This window comes from Pogona vitticeps, chromosome 1 (assembly GCF_051106095.1).
Source record: "Pogona vitticeps strain Pit_001003342236 chromosome 1, PviZW2.1, whole genome shotgun sequence".
Classification (NCBI taxonomy): Eukaryota; Metazoa; Chordata; class Lepidosauria; order Squamata; family Agamidae; genus Pogona; species Pogona vitticeps.
Genome location: NC_135783.1, coordinates 121,290,617 through 121,304,364, shown reverse-complemented (window position 1 = coordinate 121,304,364; position 13,748 = coordinate 121,290,617). Strand labels below are relative to the sequence as shown.

The window sequence follows — 13,748 nt, the reverse complement described above, 5'->3', positions numbered from 1 at the left end:
TTGAAGTTGATGTGGAACCGGATGGGCAGCCAATGCAATGCGGCCAGAGTGGGTGAAATGTGTTGGTATTTTTTCACACCACTGATTAATCTGGCCGCCGCATTCTGCACCACCTGAAGTTTCCACAGTAGCCTCAAAGGCAGCCCCACTCAGAGCGCATTACAGTGGTCTAATCTTGGTAGTGAGCGCCCCAACATCAAGATAGGACTGCAGCTGGGCTATCCGCCTAAGATGAAAAAAGGTGGTAACTATTGTTAATGCAATAGTTTTGTATCAATAGTTGCTTAAGATTGGGGGCATTGTCTGTAAGCAAGTATAGGCCTGCCACCAAAGGGTTGGGAGAGTGAAGTATTTCTGTCAAGAATGGGTTGAAGATCATTTGTGATGCATGTGAGTGGTCTCGGTTGTGGGCTGAAGGTGACAACTAGTTTTGTTTGGTCGTTTTCTCTTCTGGATCTCTCTTGCAGTAGACTGCTTCTGAGAATTCATCTTGCCTGGGTAATTTGTTCTTTAGCCATATTGGATGGATATTGCAATCTGAGAAATGCCTTTTGAATTTGGAATCAGGACTTTTAGTGTCACCCCAGGCCTAAAACAGCTCATGTACCACAACCTGGTGTAACTGCCCTATAAGCCCCTAGATGGCATAAGAGGGCTTTTTGAGTTGTTTTTGTTGTTGTTGTTGCTGTTAAATAGGGGAAATTGGGCAGCAGAGCCTTGAGAACACTGAGGGATGCAACTGCGTCCAAAGGAATTGCATTGAGTCTATGGGTTATACTTTGCATATCTGTGTAATATGATGTGAAAATAACTATTAAAATGGTTGTGTCTTTCTGTTCAAGAGTGAGTTAAATCAGGCCCACTTCCCATTGCAGGCATGTACGAAATGCCTTCCTCCCTACGCCATCTCTGGAACCTTAAAACGGGCACATTGATTCCTAATGTGTCTTATGTTTTCTGAAACACAGAAATGAAAGCATATGCACACTCTCTCAGCATTGCTGGCTCTTTATCTTCTTCTTTACAGCCAGATACCCACTGAGGAATGTACATAAATATTTTAAAATCATACTTACACAGCAAGGTAAAGGTAAAGTTGTAGCAAAACAGGAAGCCTCAGGAAACATTTTTCAATAAAGACTTTCCAGTCTGAAGCATGATTCTTAAGAAAAATGTTTCTCCTTTTTGGTAAATAATTTCAACATTGAAATGTATTCCCAGGACCAGAAATCTGGAGCTGAGCTGAGAAGTAGGCCAGGTTACAATAACCAGCAACTTTATATTTTATCCCCTGATCTGTTCAGTCTGTACTCATATCACACGGAAAGCCGACTAGATTCAGATGAAGGAGGAGTGAAAATGGCTGGAAGAAACATCAATAATTTAAGATATGCAAATGACACCATCTTACTGGCTGAAAGTAGCAATGACTTGAAAGGACTTTTAGCAAAAGTGAAAGAAGAAAGTGCCAAAGTAGGACTGCAGTTGAATATTAAGACACCAAAATCATGACGACAGAACAGCTAAACAACATTAGCACTGACAATGAAGAAATGCAAATAGAGATTTTATATACCTTGGTTCAATCTTCAATCCAGAGTTTTTCCACCTTTATGCACCTCTTGCTATCCATCACCAATGGTTGATGTGAGGTCTAGCATAGAGGAAATCTGAAGTTTGATACAGTATTTTGATTCTGCAGTCAGTAGCTCAATATTCCCAATTCCTTCTGGAAAGGCTGGATAGGCCTTTCACTGTCAAGCAGGTTAGCCTTTTGCACATCACCCCTGTAAAAGAAGAGGCAGAATTAGGTACATAAAATCCGCATATGCTAAGCCTAGGCATAGGTATAGATGCATGAATGTGATTTAAACAGTAGTGCAACAGGGATAATGTAAGTTGCAGTCCTACAACACCTAGAAAGTGTTATGTTCCTCATTTCTTCCACAGAATCTTTCTGAAAACAAGACACATGGGCTGTTGGTAAGACAGGGGCGTTCAGGCATTTGTGCGTTTGTATGCGCTCACACGTTTGCCTTGGTTTCTTATATTTGATAGATCCCCCCTCCCCCAAATCACTCTGGAAATCAAAAGAAAAGAGTTCTCTCAAATCTTATGGAAAACCCTGTAGGATCACGAGTCGCTTGTGACCAAGCACGAGGGTGCACTTCCCCAAATTTTGAGGGGGAGGCCTCCTCTGCTTGGTCCATGAGCTGTCTCTATGTAGGCCTTGATCTAGACTTGGGAGGCAAAGGACTTCTGGATTTCTGGTGCACATTTACGACTGTAATGGCCCTTTCCTGTGCAGCTGTAATGCCTCTTCAGGGAGCTAGAGACCAGAAGCTGCCTATGTATTAGAATTCAGAACTGGTATGTTTAATGGCAACCCTTTGCAAGCCAATGCACTCACAGCAGTGGAGTGAGTGTCCCTTGACCCGCTTCTATCCCTGAGCATTAGAATTCTGACACTGACATTTGTAGGAATGCCTTCGTCAAATGCATTTTCCATTTGCTGTAAAATAACACAAACCCACTCAAATAATAGCAAAAACCTATTCCAGAGTGAACAGTATTGTTCTACTATTTTCACTTCCCATCTGGGCCATAGGCATCTGCCCTTTGGCCTCTCAATAGACTTCAGGTATGTGAAGGCAGGAGAGCGATGAAGGCCCGGGGGTGCTTTTCTTGCTGTAGGACATTATTAGGTGGAAATAAAATAATGTCCACCCGTCCGTTGTTTGATCAGTCCTTTGACAGAACGAGGAAATGTTTTTTAACACTCTGAGTAAAATGCTACCTTCCCCATGAAACCTTTAGAATAATGTGATTCCTCCTGAGTCAATTTCTCACCTTCCTGAAACTTTGGACCAAAAAAAAACAAAAAACAAAACCCAATGCAATTTCAAGAGCTTCAGAGCAAGAAAAATATGCATTAAACAATGGGATGGTATATAACAGGGCAATGTGACTTGATGGCATCAACACACTAACAAGGATCAATGACAAGAAAAGAACAAGATTCAATGTTTGCTTCAAAAGAACTGTATTATGTGGTACTGAAATTACCTTCAGTATGCAAGAATAACCTGTGGGTTGTTCCATAGCTCTGAAAAAGGGGCCTGTGCCCAATGTAGAGTAATATTTATTTATTTTATTTATTTATTCGATTTATATCCCGCCTATCTAGTCGGTTAGGACCACTCTAGGTGGCTTACAACCAAAAAATACCACAATGTAGATAAAAACAATATCACATAAAGAAAAGCTTTCAACTTTCAACAACTAGAACAGACATAAGGGGAAAGGAGAAGAAGGAAAGATCAGGAGTTGATTGAGGGGAAAGCCTGCCGAAACATCAGTGTTCTTAGTTGGTTTTTAGAAAATACCCAGCGAGGGAGCCACACGAATATCAGGGGGTAAGTTATTCCAGAGGTGAGGAGCCGCCGCCGAGAAGGCCCGATTTCTTGTCTTCTCCTTCCAAGCCTCCCTCGGCGTTAGGCTCCTTAGCCTCACCTCCTGACTCGCGCGGGTATCACGGGTAGATCTTGGTGGGAGAAGGCGTACTATTACTTATTTCACAGGACTCTACTCTGGAAACAGATTTAAAGCTACAGATTAAGACATTGGTCTTTGAATTCACCCTCTGTGACTGTTTACGAGTACATTCTGAAATTTTTTTTTTTTTTTTTAAAGTTGAATTAAGACAAGTGGAAATTGCAAAATAAATTCAAACTTTGGTGGCAACAATTATGTTTCTGGTAACAATTATGATCTCTGGTAACTTAGAAAAACAACAACAAAACTTTAAGCCTAAATAAATATGGCATTTCTTACAGCAGCTCACATAATTGTTGGGAATGGAAGAGCAACTGATGGTGTTACTTGCGATCAAGTCACTTCTGATTTAGAACAACCTCATGAATTAGTGACCTCCAAAAATATTATCACTCACAGCCCTGCTCAGGTCTTGCAAATTAAAGGCTGTTGCATCCTTTATTAACTCAGAAGAAATTTTCTCATTTAAACAACAAATCTGACTAATCCAAATTTCAGGGAAAAGCCCTAATTCAATAATATCATATGATAGCCCACTAGAAGGTCAGCATGTCAGCTCACTGTGCTGTCATTATCTCTTCATGATAGGAGAGCCAGTCAGAGAACAACTGCATCAAAGAAATTTGCCAAGAGAAAACAAAGGCAGCACTGTGGGAGACAGGAGAGGGAAGCAGGTCAAAATAGGTAAGGAAGTGGTAAAAGAACACCTAGCTGCTTTGAACGAGTTCACGTCTCCTGGACCGGATGGTTTACATCCCAGGGTACTAAAAGACCTGGCAGTTGTGATCTCGGAAGCACAGAATGAAATCTTTGAGAGGTCCTGGAGCATGGGCAATCTGCCAGAGGACTGGAAAAGAGCTGATGTAGTTCCAATCTTAAAAAAAAAAGGGGGGGGGAATGGATCCAGGAAACTACAGCTCAATCAACTTGAAATCATTACCTTGGAAAATCCTGGAAAAATAATCAAGTAGCAGATTTGTGGGCACCTAGAAAATAACAAGGTGATTGCTAGAAATCAGCATGGGTTTGTTAAGAACAGGTCATGCCAAAGAAATCTTATTGTCTTCTTTGATAAAGTGACTAAATTAGTGGACCAAGGAAACGCAGTGGATATGGTATACTTAGACTTCAGTAAGGCATTTGATAAGGTAGACCACAACATACTTCTGCGTAAGATAGAACAAAGTGGGATAGATAGTGCAACCACCAGATGTATTTGCAGCTGGCTGACCAATAGCACTCAGGGCTGCCCAGAGATCTTTGGGTAGAGTGGGCGGCATATAAGTTGAATGAATGAATGAATGAATGAATGAATGAATGAATGAATGAATGAATGAATAAATAAATAAATAAATAAATAAATAAATAAATAAATAAATAAATAAATAAATAAATAAATGTGGAGGGAAGTGTGCAGTGAGGTCCCTCAAGGTTATGTCTTGGGCCCAGTGCTCTTCAACGTCTTCATAAATGACCTGGATGAGGAGATAGAAGGAGCACTCATCAGATTTGCTGATGACACAAAGCTGGGGGGAATTGCTAATACTTTGGAAGGCAGACTCAACATTCAGAAGAATCTAGACAAACTTGAACATTGGGCCCTATCCAATAAGATGCAGTTCAGTGGTGGTAAAAAGTAAAATCCTGCACATAGGCAGGAAAAAAAAAACAAATGCACAGGTACAGGATAGGTGATACCTGACAATAGTACCTTTGAAAGGGATTTAGGTGTCCTGGTGGACCACCGCCTAAGGATGTGTCAGCAGTGTGCTGCAGCTCCCAAGAAAGCCAACACAGTCCTAGGCTGCATCAACAAGGGGGTAAGCATCAAGATCACGGGAAGTGATAGTAGCACTCTATACCGTGCTGGTGAGGCTGCACTTGGAGTGCTGTGTCCAGTTCTGGTCACCACAATATATATATATATATATATAAAAGATGCTGAGATCCTGGAAGGGATACAGAGAGAGCAACAAAAATGATAAGGGGATTGGAGGCTAAATTCTATGAAGATCACCTAAAAGAACTAGGCATGTTTAGTTTAATGAAGAGAAAACTGGGGGGAGACATGATAGCAGTCTTCCAATATCTGAAGGGCTGCCACAGGGAACAGGGCATCAATTTATTCTCCATTGCGCCTGAGGGTAGGACAAAAACAAGTGGGTGGAAACTGGTCAGAGGGAGATCCAACCTGGAAATAAGGAGGAATTTCCTGATGGTGAGAACCATTAAGTGGTGGAACAGCTTGCTTCCCGATGTTGTGGGTTGCTTTGAAGAAAAGATTGGACAGTCATCTGTCTGGGATGGTATGAGGTCTCCTGCCTTGGGCAGGGGGTTGGACTAGAAGACCTCCAAGGTCCCTTCCAACCCCTACAATAATGCTATGATTTTATGTATTGATACTACAAGATCATCCTCCTGCATTTGTTCCATTATGGAATTTAACATGGCTTGGATAGACTATAAAAAGGCACTTGACTCATTTCCACACAGCTGGATTAACACCTGCATAAATTTTTTTCAGAGTAAAAATAGTCAAAAGTTCCTCAAGAAAACCTATGGTGAAGAAAATGGGGGAGTAAACATCAAAAGAGGAATATTTCAAGGGGATTATTTGTGACCACTGCTGTTTGTCTCACTAATTCCCATGTCAATAATTTTTGAATAAGACTAGATTGGGCATATTTCAGAACAAGCAGGAAAAAAAATCAGTCATCTCTTACACATGGATGACCTAGAACTATATGCAAAAAGTTCCACAGAGATAGAATCATTGCTAAACACAGTGATAATATTTAGTGAACATATGCATAACATCCAAAAAGAGATGTGGACAGATTATATTTACCACAAAAAATTGGAGGCTGTAGATTACTGAAAACACAGAAGGTAGTAGAGGAGGGAAAAAGAAGACTAAATAATTATAATAATTATAATAATTATAAGACTAAATAATTACAGTGGTGCCTCGCAAGACGAGTGCTTCATTTTACGACGAAATCGCATAACGACGAAGTTTTTGAGATCGCAAAAGCAATTGCAACATGGTGTTTCCTATGGGGTTTTTTCACTTTGCGATGATCGGTTCCCTGCTTTGCTAACCAATTATCGCAAAGCAACGATTTTCGCACAGCTGATCGGTGGTTTCAAAATGGCCGCTGGGTTAAAAAAATGGCCGGCCACTGTTTTCTGGGACAGATTCCTCGCTGCACAGGCAGCGAAAATGGCCGCGCCATGGAGGATCTTCGCTGGACGGTGAGATTCAAGCCCATAGGAACGCATTAATCGGGTTTTAATGTGTTTCTATGGGCTTTTAAAAATCACTTTACGATGTTTTCATTCTACAGCGATTTCGCTGGAACGAATTAACATCGTAATGTGAGGCACCACTGTATATTTAGTAAAGAAATATTATATATAGTAGAGAAACATTACTTAAGGAGGTGAAAATGGAGAATGTTTTGAAAACAACAGAAATAAAGAAACAATTTGAAAATAAATTAAACAGCTGGAAAAATAAACCACTACATGGACAACCTGGGAGAAATATTGATGGAAAGCATGATAATAATTCAACAAAGATCGATCAAACTGAAACTGTTCGTTTGCCATCATTTACTCAGCAGAGTCCCCCTTCATTGTGAATGAGCAAGATGTGAGACAGACTATGAAGGTGGTTAACTCCAGAAAAGCAGCTGGACCCGACTTAATTCCTGGTTGGGTGGTAAAAGGCTGTGCTGATCAGCTAGCCGGGATATGGACTGCAATTTTTAATCGATCTCTGACACTATGTGCAGTTCCTGTCTGTCTCAAGGCTTCCATCATTGTTCCACTGCCTAAAAAGTTGCCTACAAACAGTCTGAGTGACTATAGGCCAGTGGCACTAACTTCAATCATAATGAAGTGCTTTGAGCAGTTAGTTCGGAAATATATTATCTCCTGCCTTCCTGATTCCTTTGATGGGCTTCAGTTTGCTTATAAAGAAAATAGATCAACTGAGGATGCGATTAATACTGTGCTTTATATGGCTTTATCCCACTTGGAAACACAAGGGAATTATGTAAGAATGCTGTTTGCGGACTTTAGCTCTGCTTTTAATACCATTATACCCCACAGATTAATAGTCAAACTGAAAGATCTAGATTTTCCAGATTCTATCTGTCTGTGGATTTTGGATTTTTTAACAAATCGTCCACAAAGGGTTAAACTGAATGACTACATCTCTACTGACAAGATACTCAGCACTGGCACTCCACAAGGTTGTGTCCTCAGTCCACTATTATTCTCCATTTATTCATCGGATTGCACCAATAACCATCGCAGTAATAGAATTATCAAATTTGCAGACGACACTACACTAGTAGGACTTATTTCTGGGGATGATGAGTCTGCGTATTGGGATGAGGTATTACAGCTATCCCGCTGGTGCAAAAAAAAAAAATCTTTTATTTAACATCCAAAAAACCAAGGAATTTATAGTGGACTATAGGAAAAAAAGAGCAGACATTCAGCCACTGTATATAGATGGAGTTTGTGTGGAACAGGTGGTTGAATGTAAGTTTCTTGGGACCATCATAACAAATGACCTGACTTAGAGTGCAAACACCGCTGCGTTAATCAGGAAGGCGCAACAACGGTTGTATTTCCTAAGGACTCTTAGAAAGCAACAATTGACTGAGAGTTTGTTAACCACCTTTTATCGGAGTTCGATTGAGAGCATATTATCCTACTGTCTCTGTGTATGGTTCACGAGTGGCAGAGAAAAAGGCAATTCAAAGGGTGATTAAGACGGCCCAAAATATCATTGGCTGTTCACTCCCCTCTTTGGAAGAATTGTATAAGAACAGATGTAAGAGGAAGATATCTAACATACTGAAAGACTCCTCTCATCCGGGACATCAGCTCTTTAAATTAGTACCATCGAGAAGGAGATTCAGGGTATTGAAAGCAAGGACAAGCAGATTCAAGAACAGCTTTTACCCAAGTGCAGTACTGAGTTTAAATGCGGGGTCATAAGTTTTTGGTGGAATTTTAATTGCTGGGAGAAACGGGGTATCTATATTTGTATGGTGAGTGTTGTGTATACTTTTTTTTGTAGTGGTGTTGTCCAGTTTTACCTTGGGGAAGAGCACCTCATTTCGTTGCACCCACTTGTGAGTGCAATGACAAATAAATTTCTTATATCTTATGTCTTATGTCAAAGGCATGGCTGAAACTAGGACCAGTTTAGAAAGAAACCGAAGGCTTGGTTTTTGCTGCAGAAGAAACAGAATTGTAAAAACTAACAGAATACAGATCTCTGGTAATTGAAACATCTCACTCGTGGATGAAACACACTTCAGTAGTCCCCATAGTCACTGGGGCTTTGGGAACAATATCAAGACAGTTCACACAGTATTATAAGCAGTTGCGGATCTCAGGAATAACACCAATAGACCAACAAAAAATGGCAGAAGCATACATACTGCACCGATATTTAAAGGATAAGTTTTTGGTTAAAGTTCTATCTATTATATAATATCAGTCATTTTTAAAATAATTTTGATTGACTGTGCCTGGTATTTTTGAATAATAATAAGACCAGACCCTACCAGGAAGGCACACCAGGGAATTGAACTCCTAACCTCTACCTAAACCACTGAGCTAACCAACAGTTCATGTGGCGTAATTTCTATTCACTGTAATCTGAATCACCACACACATAAAATCAATTTTTCTAATGAGTGTAGAACAAAGGAACATGAAAGGAATACATCTGACATTTGGGTTGGATCCAGTTCTAAAGGGAGGAGTTACTCTTAAAAAAACCCATTTTGCAATATAAAATGGCTTACAAGCATTAATCTTCGTTTTAGTCACTAGCAGGCTTTTCTTGCTACAACTGGTCTTTCTCAGTTCTGTGCATAATAAAACAAGTATAAAATTGGCTTCTGTTGAGAACGACTTTTCATCTCTTGTTAACAGAAAACAGCATTCATGAAGGTGTACTTAGTTCTTAATGCTCTTTTCTCCATTATAACATCTGTTAATCTTCTTGATCATACAGCTGCCTGCTGCCTTCCTGGGGATAATACAAAGCTTGGAAGCTTGGAATAAGTATGAATATTTTAGTGCTGTGCCTTTGAGGGGGAAACATGTATATGCACTGAAAAAGATACAAAATCTTTTATTGGACTGATGAATTCTTCAGGCTGCCAGTCTCTTAACTTTTTTTTAAAAAAGCTTTTGTTTTCTCCAAATAGACACATCTGGTTTGTCTGCAGTGCTGTATTTTATCACACTAAGTATTATTTTATATGTATTTTTGAAGTTTAGTTGCCAAGTCGTGTCCGATTCTTCATGACCCCATGGACCAGAGCATGCCAGGCCCTCCTGCCCACCACTGCCTCCCGGAATTGGGTCAAATTCATGTTGGTAGCTTCAGTGACACTGTCCAACCATCTCCTCCTCTGTCGTCCCCTTCTCCTCTTACCCTCACACTTTCCCAACATCAGGGTCTTTTCCAGGGAGTCTTCTCTTCTCATGAGATGGCCAAAGTATTGGAGCCTCAGCTGCAGGATCTGCCCTTCCAGTGAGCACTCAGGGTTCATTTCCTTAAAAATGGATAGGTTTGTTTTTTCCCCAAGAGCCTCCTCCAGCACCACAATCCAAAAGCATCAGTTCCTCGGCAGTCAGCCTTCTTTATGGTCCACCTCTCACTTCCATACATCACTACTGGAAAAAAACATAGCTTTGACTATGCAAGGTGAGGTCTCTGCTTTTTAAGATGCTTTCTAGGGGTTTGTCATAGCTTTCCTCCCAAGAAACAGGCGTCTTTTAATTTTGTGGCTGCTGTCACCATCTCCAGTGATTATGGAGCCTAGGAAAGGAAAATCTGTCACTGCCTCCATATCTTCCCCTTCTATTTCCCAGGAGGTGATGGGACCAGTGGCTATGGTCTCAGTTTTTTTTTAAAATTGCGCTTCAGACCATTTCTTACTCTCTCCTCTTTCACCCTCATTAAAAGGTTCTTTAATTCCTCCTCCCTTTCTGCCATCAGAGTGGTATCATCTGCATATCGGAGGTTGTTGCTATTTCTTCCGGCATTCTTAATTCCGGCTTGGGTTTCATCCAGTCCAGCCTTTCACATGATGTATTCTGCATATACTGTAAGTTAAATAAACAGGGAGACAATATACAGCCTTGTCATACTCCTTTCCCAATTTTGAACCAATATTGTTCCATATCCAGTTCTAACTGTTGCTTCCTGTCCCACGTATAGGTTTCTCAGGAGATAGATAAGGTGGTCAGGCACTCCCATTTCTTTAAGGACTTGCCATAGTTTGCTGTGGTCCACACAGTCAAAGACTTCTGCGTAGTCATTGAAGCAGAAGTAGATGTTTTTCTGGAACTCTCTGGCTTTCTCCATAATCCAGCACATGTTAGCAATTTGGTCTCTAGTTCCTCTGCCCCTTCGAAATCCAGTTTGTACTTCTGAGAATTCTCAGTCCACATACTGCTGAAGCCTACCTTGGAGGATTTTGAGCATATCGTTCTAGTGTGTGAAATGAGTGTAATTGTAGCATTCTTTGACACTGCCCTTCTTTAGAGTTGGGATGAAGACTGATCTTTTCCAATCCTCTGGCCACAGTTGAGTTTTCCAAACTTGCTGGCATATTGAATGTAGCACTTTATTTTATTTATTTATTATTTTATTTAATTTAATTTATATCCCGCCTATCTAGTCACGATGGACTACTCTAGGCGGCTAACAACAAAGATAAAATACAATAAAATAAAACAACAAATTACAAAACAATTAAAGTAAAAAACAATAAAGGAGAAAAGAAAATCAAAATCAAATCTTTTAAGATTTTAAATAGTTCAACTGGAATGCCATCACCTCCACTGGCCTTGTTGTTAGACAAGCTTTCTAAGGCCCACTTGACTTCGCTCTCCAGGATGTCTGGCTCAAGGTCAGCAACTACATTGTCTGGGTTGTCCGGGATATCCAAATCTTTCTGGTATAGTTCCTCTGTGTATTCTTGCCATCTCTTCTTGATGTCTTCTGCTTCTGTGAGGTCCCTCCCATTTTTGTCCTTTATCATGTCCATCTTTGCACAGAATGTTCCTCTAAGATCTCCAGTTTTCCTGAGGAGATCTCTGGTTTTTCCCCTTTCTATTATTTTCCTCTATATCTTTGCACTGTTCATTTGAGAAGGCCCATTTGTCTCTCCTTGCTATTCTTTGGAAGTCAGCATTCAACCTTCTGCAACTTTCCCTATCTCCCTTGCATTTTGTTTTCTGTCTCTTCTCTGCTATTGTTAACGCCTCATTGAACAGACATTTTGCCTAGACAGCATCTTGAAGAGCAGAGACATCACCTTGCCGACAAAGGTCCACATAGTCAAAGCTATGGTTTTTCCAGTAGCGATGTATGGAAGTGAGAGCTGGACCATAAAGAAGGGTGACTGCCAAGGAACTGATGCTTTTGAATTGTGGTGTTGGAGGGGACTCTTGAGAGTCCCCTGGACTGCAAAGAGAACAAACCTATGCATTCTGAAGGAAATCAACCCTGAGTGCTCACAGGAAGGACAGATCCTGAAGCTGAAGCTCCAATACTTTGGTCATCTCATGAGAAGAGAAGACTCCCTGGAAAAGACCCTGATGTTGTGAAGGTAAGAGGAGAAGGGGATGACAGAGGACGAGATTGTTGGATTGTGTCATTGAAGCTACCAACTTAAATTTGACCCAATTCCGGAAGGCAGTGGAAGAAGGTGGGCCTGGCATGCTCTGGTCCATGGGGTCACGAAGAGTCGGACACGACTTAACAACTAAACAATCACAACAAAAGACATGTAGCCTGCCAGCTGGGCCTTGTCTTCAGGTGAACACAAAGTACAGTGGTGCCTCGCTTAATGAGCGCACCGTATAACAATGAAATCGCATAGCGATCCGTTTTTTGGGATCGCTAATGCGATCGCTTACCGATGGCCCCAATAGGCAAAAATCACATTGCGAAGACAGGTAAGCGTTTCGCTTACCGATCTTCGCATTGCGACGCCCGACAATCAGCTGTTCGGTGGTTCTAAAATGGCCGCCGTGCGACCCAAAATGGCCACCGCAACCATTTTCGCGCCCTGCCCTCGCTTATCGAGGGCACGAAAATGGTGTCGCAATGAGGAAACATCGCATAACGGTGAGTAAAGAAGCCAGTGGAACGCATTAAACTAAGTTTAATGCGTTCCAGTGGCTTTTTCCATCCCGTTTAGCGATGTTTCATCATAGCGAAGGTTAATCCGGAACGGATTAACCTCACTATGCGGGGCACCACTGTATTTGCAAAGTCAGGACCCTGAAGGTGGGACTCCCAGAAAGGGGAATTATTGGATCTATGGTTAAAAAAAAATCTGAAATGCCGATCTCTAGGAAGTGCTTTGGGTGAACCTGGGTGCCTGGGGACACAGTAGCAGAACTTGAAAAACAACTAGCAACAAGCTGCACCATTACCTTAACTAGTTACTTTAGGTTAATAAGTGATTTAACTAGTCCTTTAGTTACAAAATAATTTTTAAGGTGTAACAGATTACTCGCAAGTCACATAGGTGTAATGAGTGACACTAGTTATTTTTAAATTAGAGATGGGGGTATTTGTGTTTGAATATAAATATCCCCATGCAACTGGAGTTAATGAGGGTCCGCACTGAGGTTGAATTTTCCACTCATGCATCTGGTGGTGGCCTCGTTCATCCTTCTAATCACTCCAGGAGCCCCACTCTTCCTGCTCAGCTAGCCACTCCAGGCAAGGGGAGAGAGAACGAGTCTCCCTGCACAGCTGCCAAGTCGCTAGACAAGTAGGGAGAGAGCAGGGCTCCGGAAGTGATTTGAAGGATGGGTGAGGTTGCCACTGCCGGCAGACACGTGAGTGGATGGTTCGACCCCAGGGGGCAGACCCTCATTAGCTCCAGTTGAGTGGGGATATTCATATTCAAATAGGAATACCCCCATCTCTATTTTAAATATTTAAGGACATTTTAAGGCATTTTCAGGGACATTTTTACAGGCATTTTTAAGGTGATATGCCATTCTCTTATCAATGCTGAGGAGCAATGAAATTATTACTTGATTTTGTCTTTTGTACTTTGATAAATATTTCTGAAGTACAATATCAGAATTAGTCTCCAGAAGAAACTATGAAGTATTTATCTGTATTC

At 41.1% G+C, this 13,748-nt stretch overlaps 1 long non-coding RNA gene across 1 annotated transcript in view; it reads right to left on the bottom strand.

Annotated features, from left to right (window-relative positions):
- Positions 1-1,554: 1,554 nt before the first annotated feature.
- Positions 1,555-13,748, bottom strand: part of LOC140707608 (uncharacterized) — a 69,624-nt gene continuing 57,430 nt past the window's right edge. The window contains exon 2 of the long non-coding RNA XR_012087769.2: positions 1,555-1,787. This is a non-coding gene — a long non-coding RNA (uncharacterized LOC140707608). The remainder of the gene's footprint in view (positions 1,788-13,748) is intronic.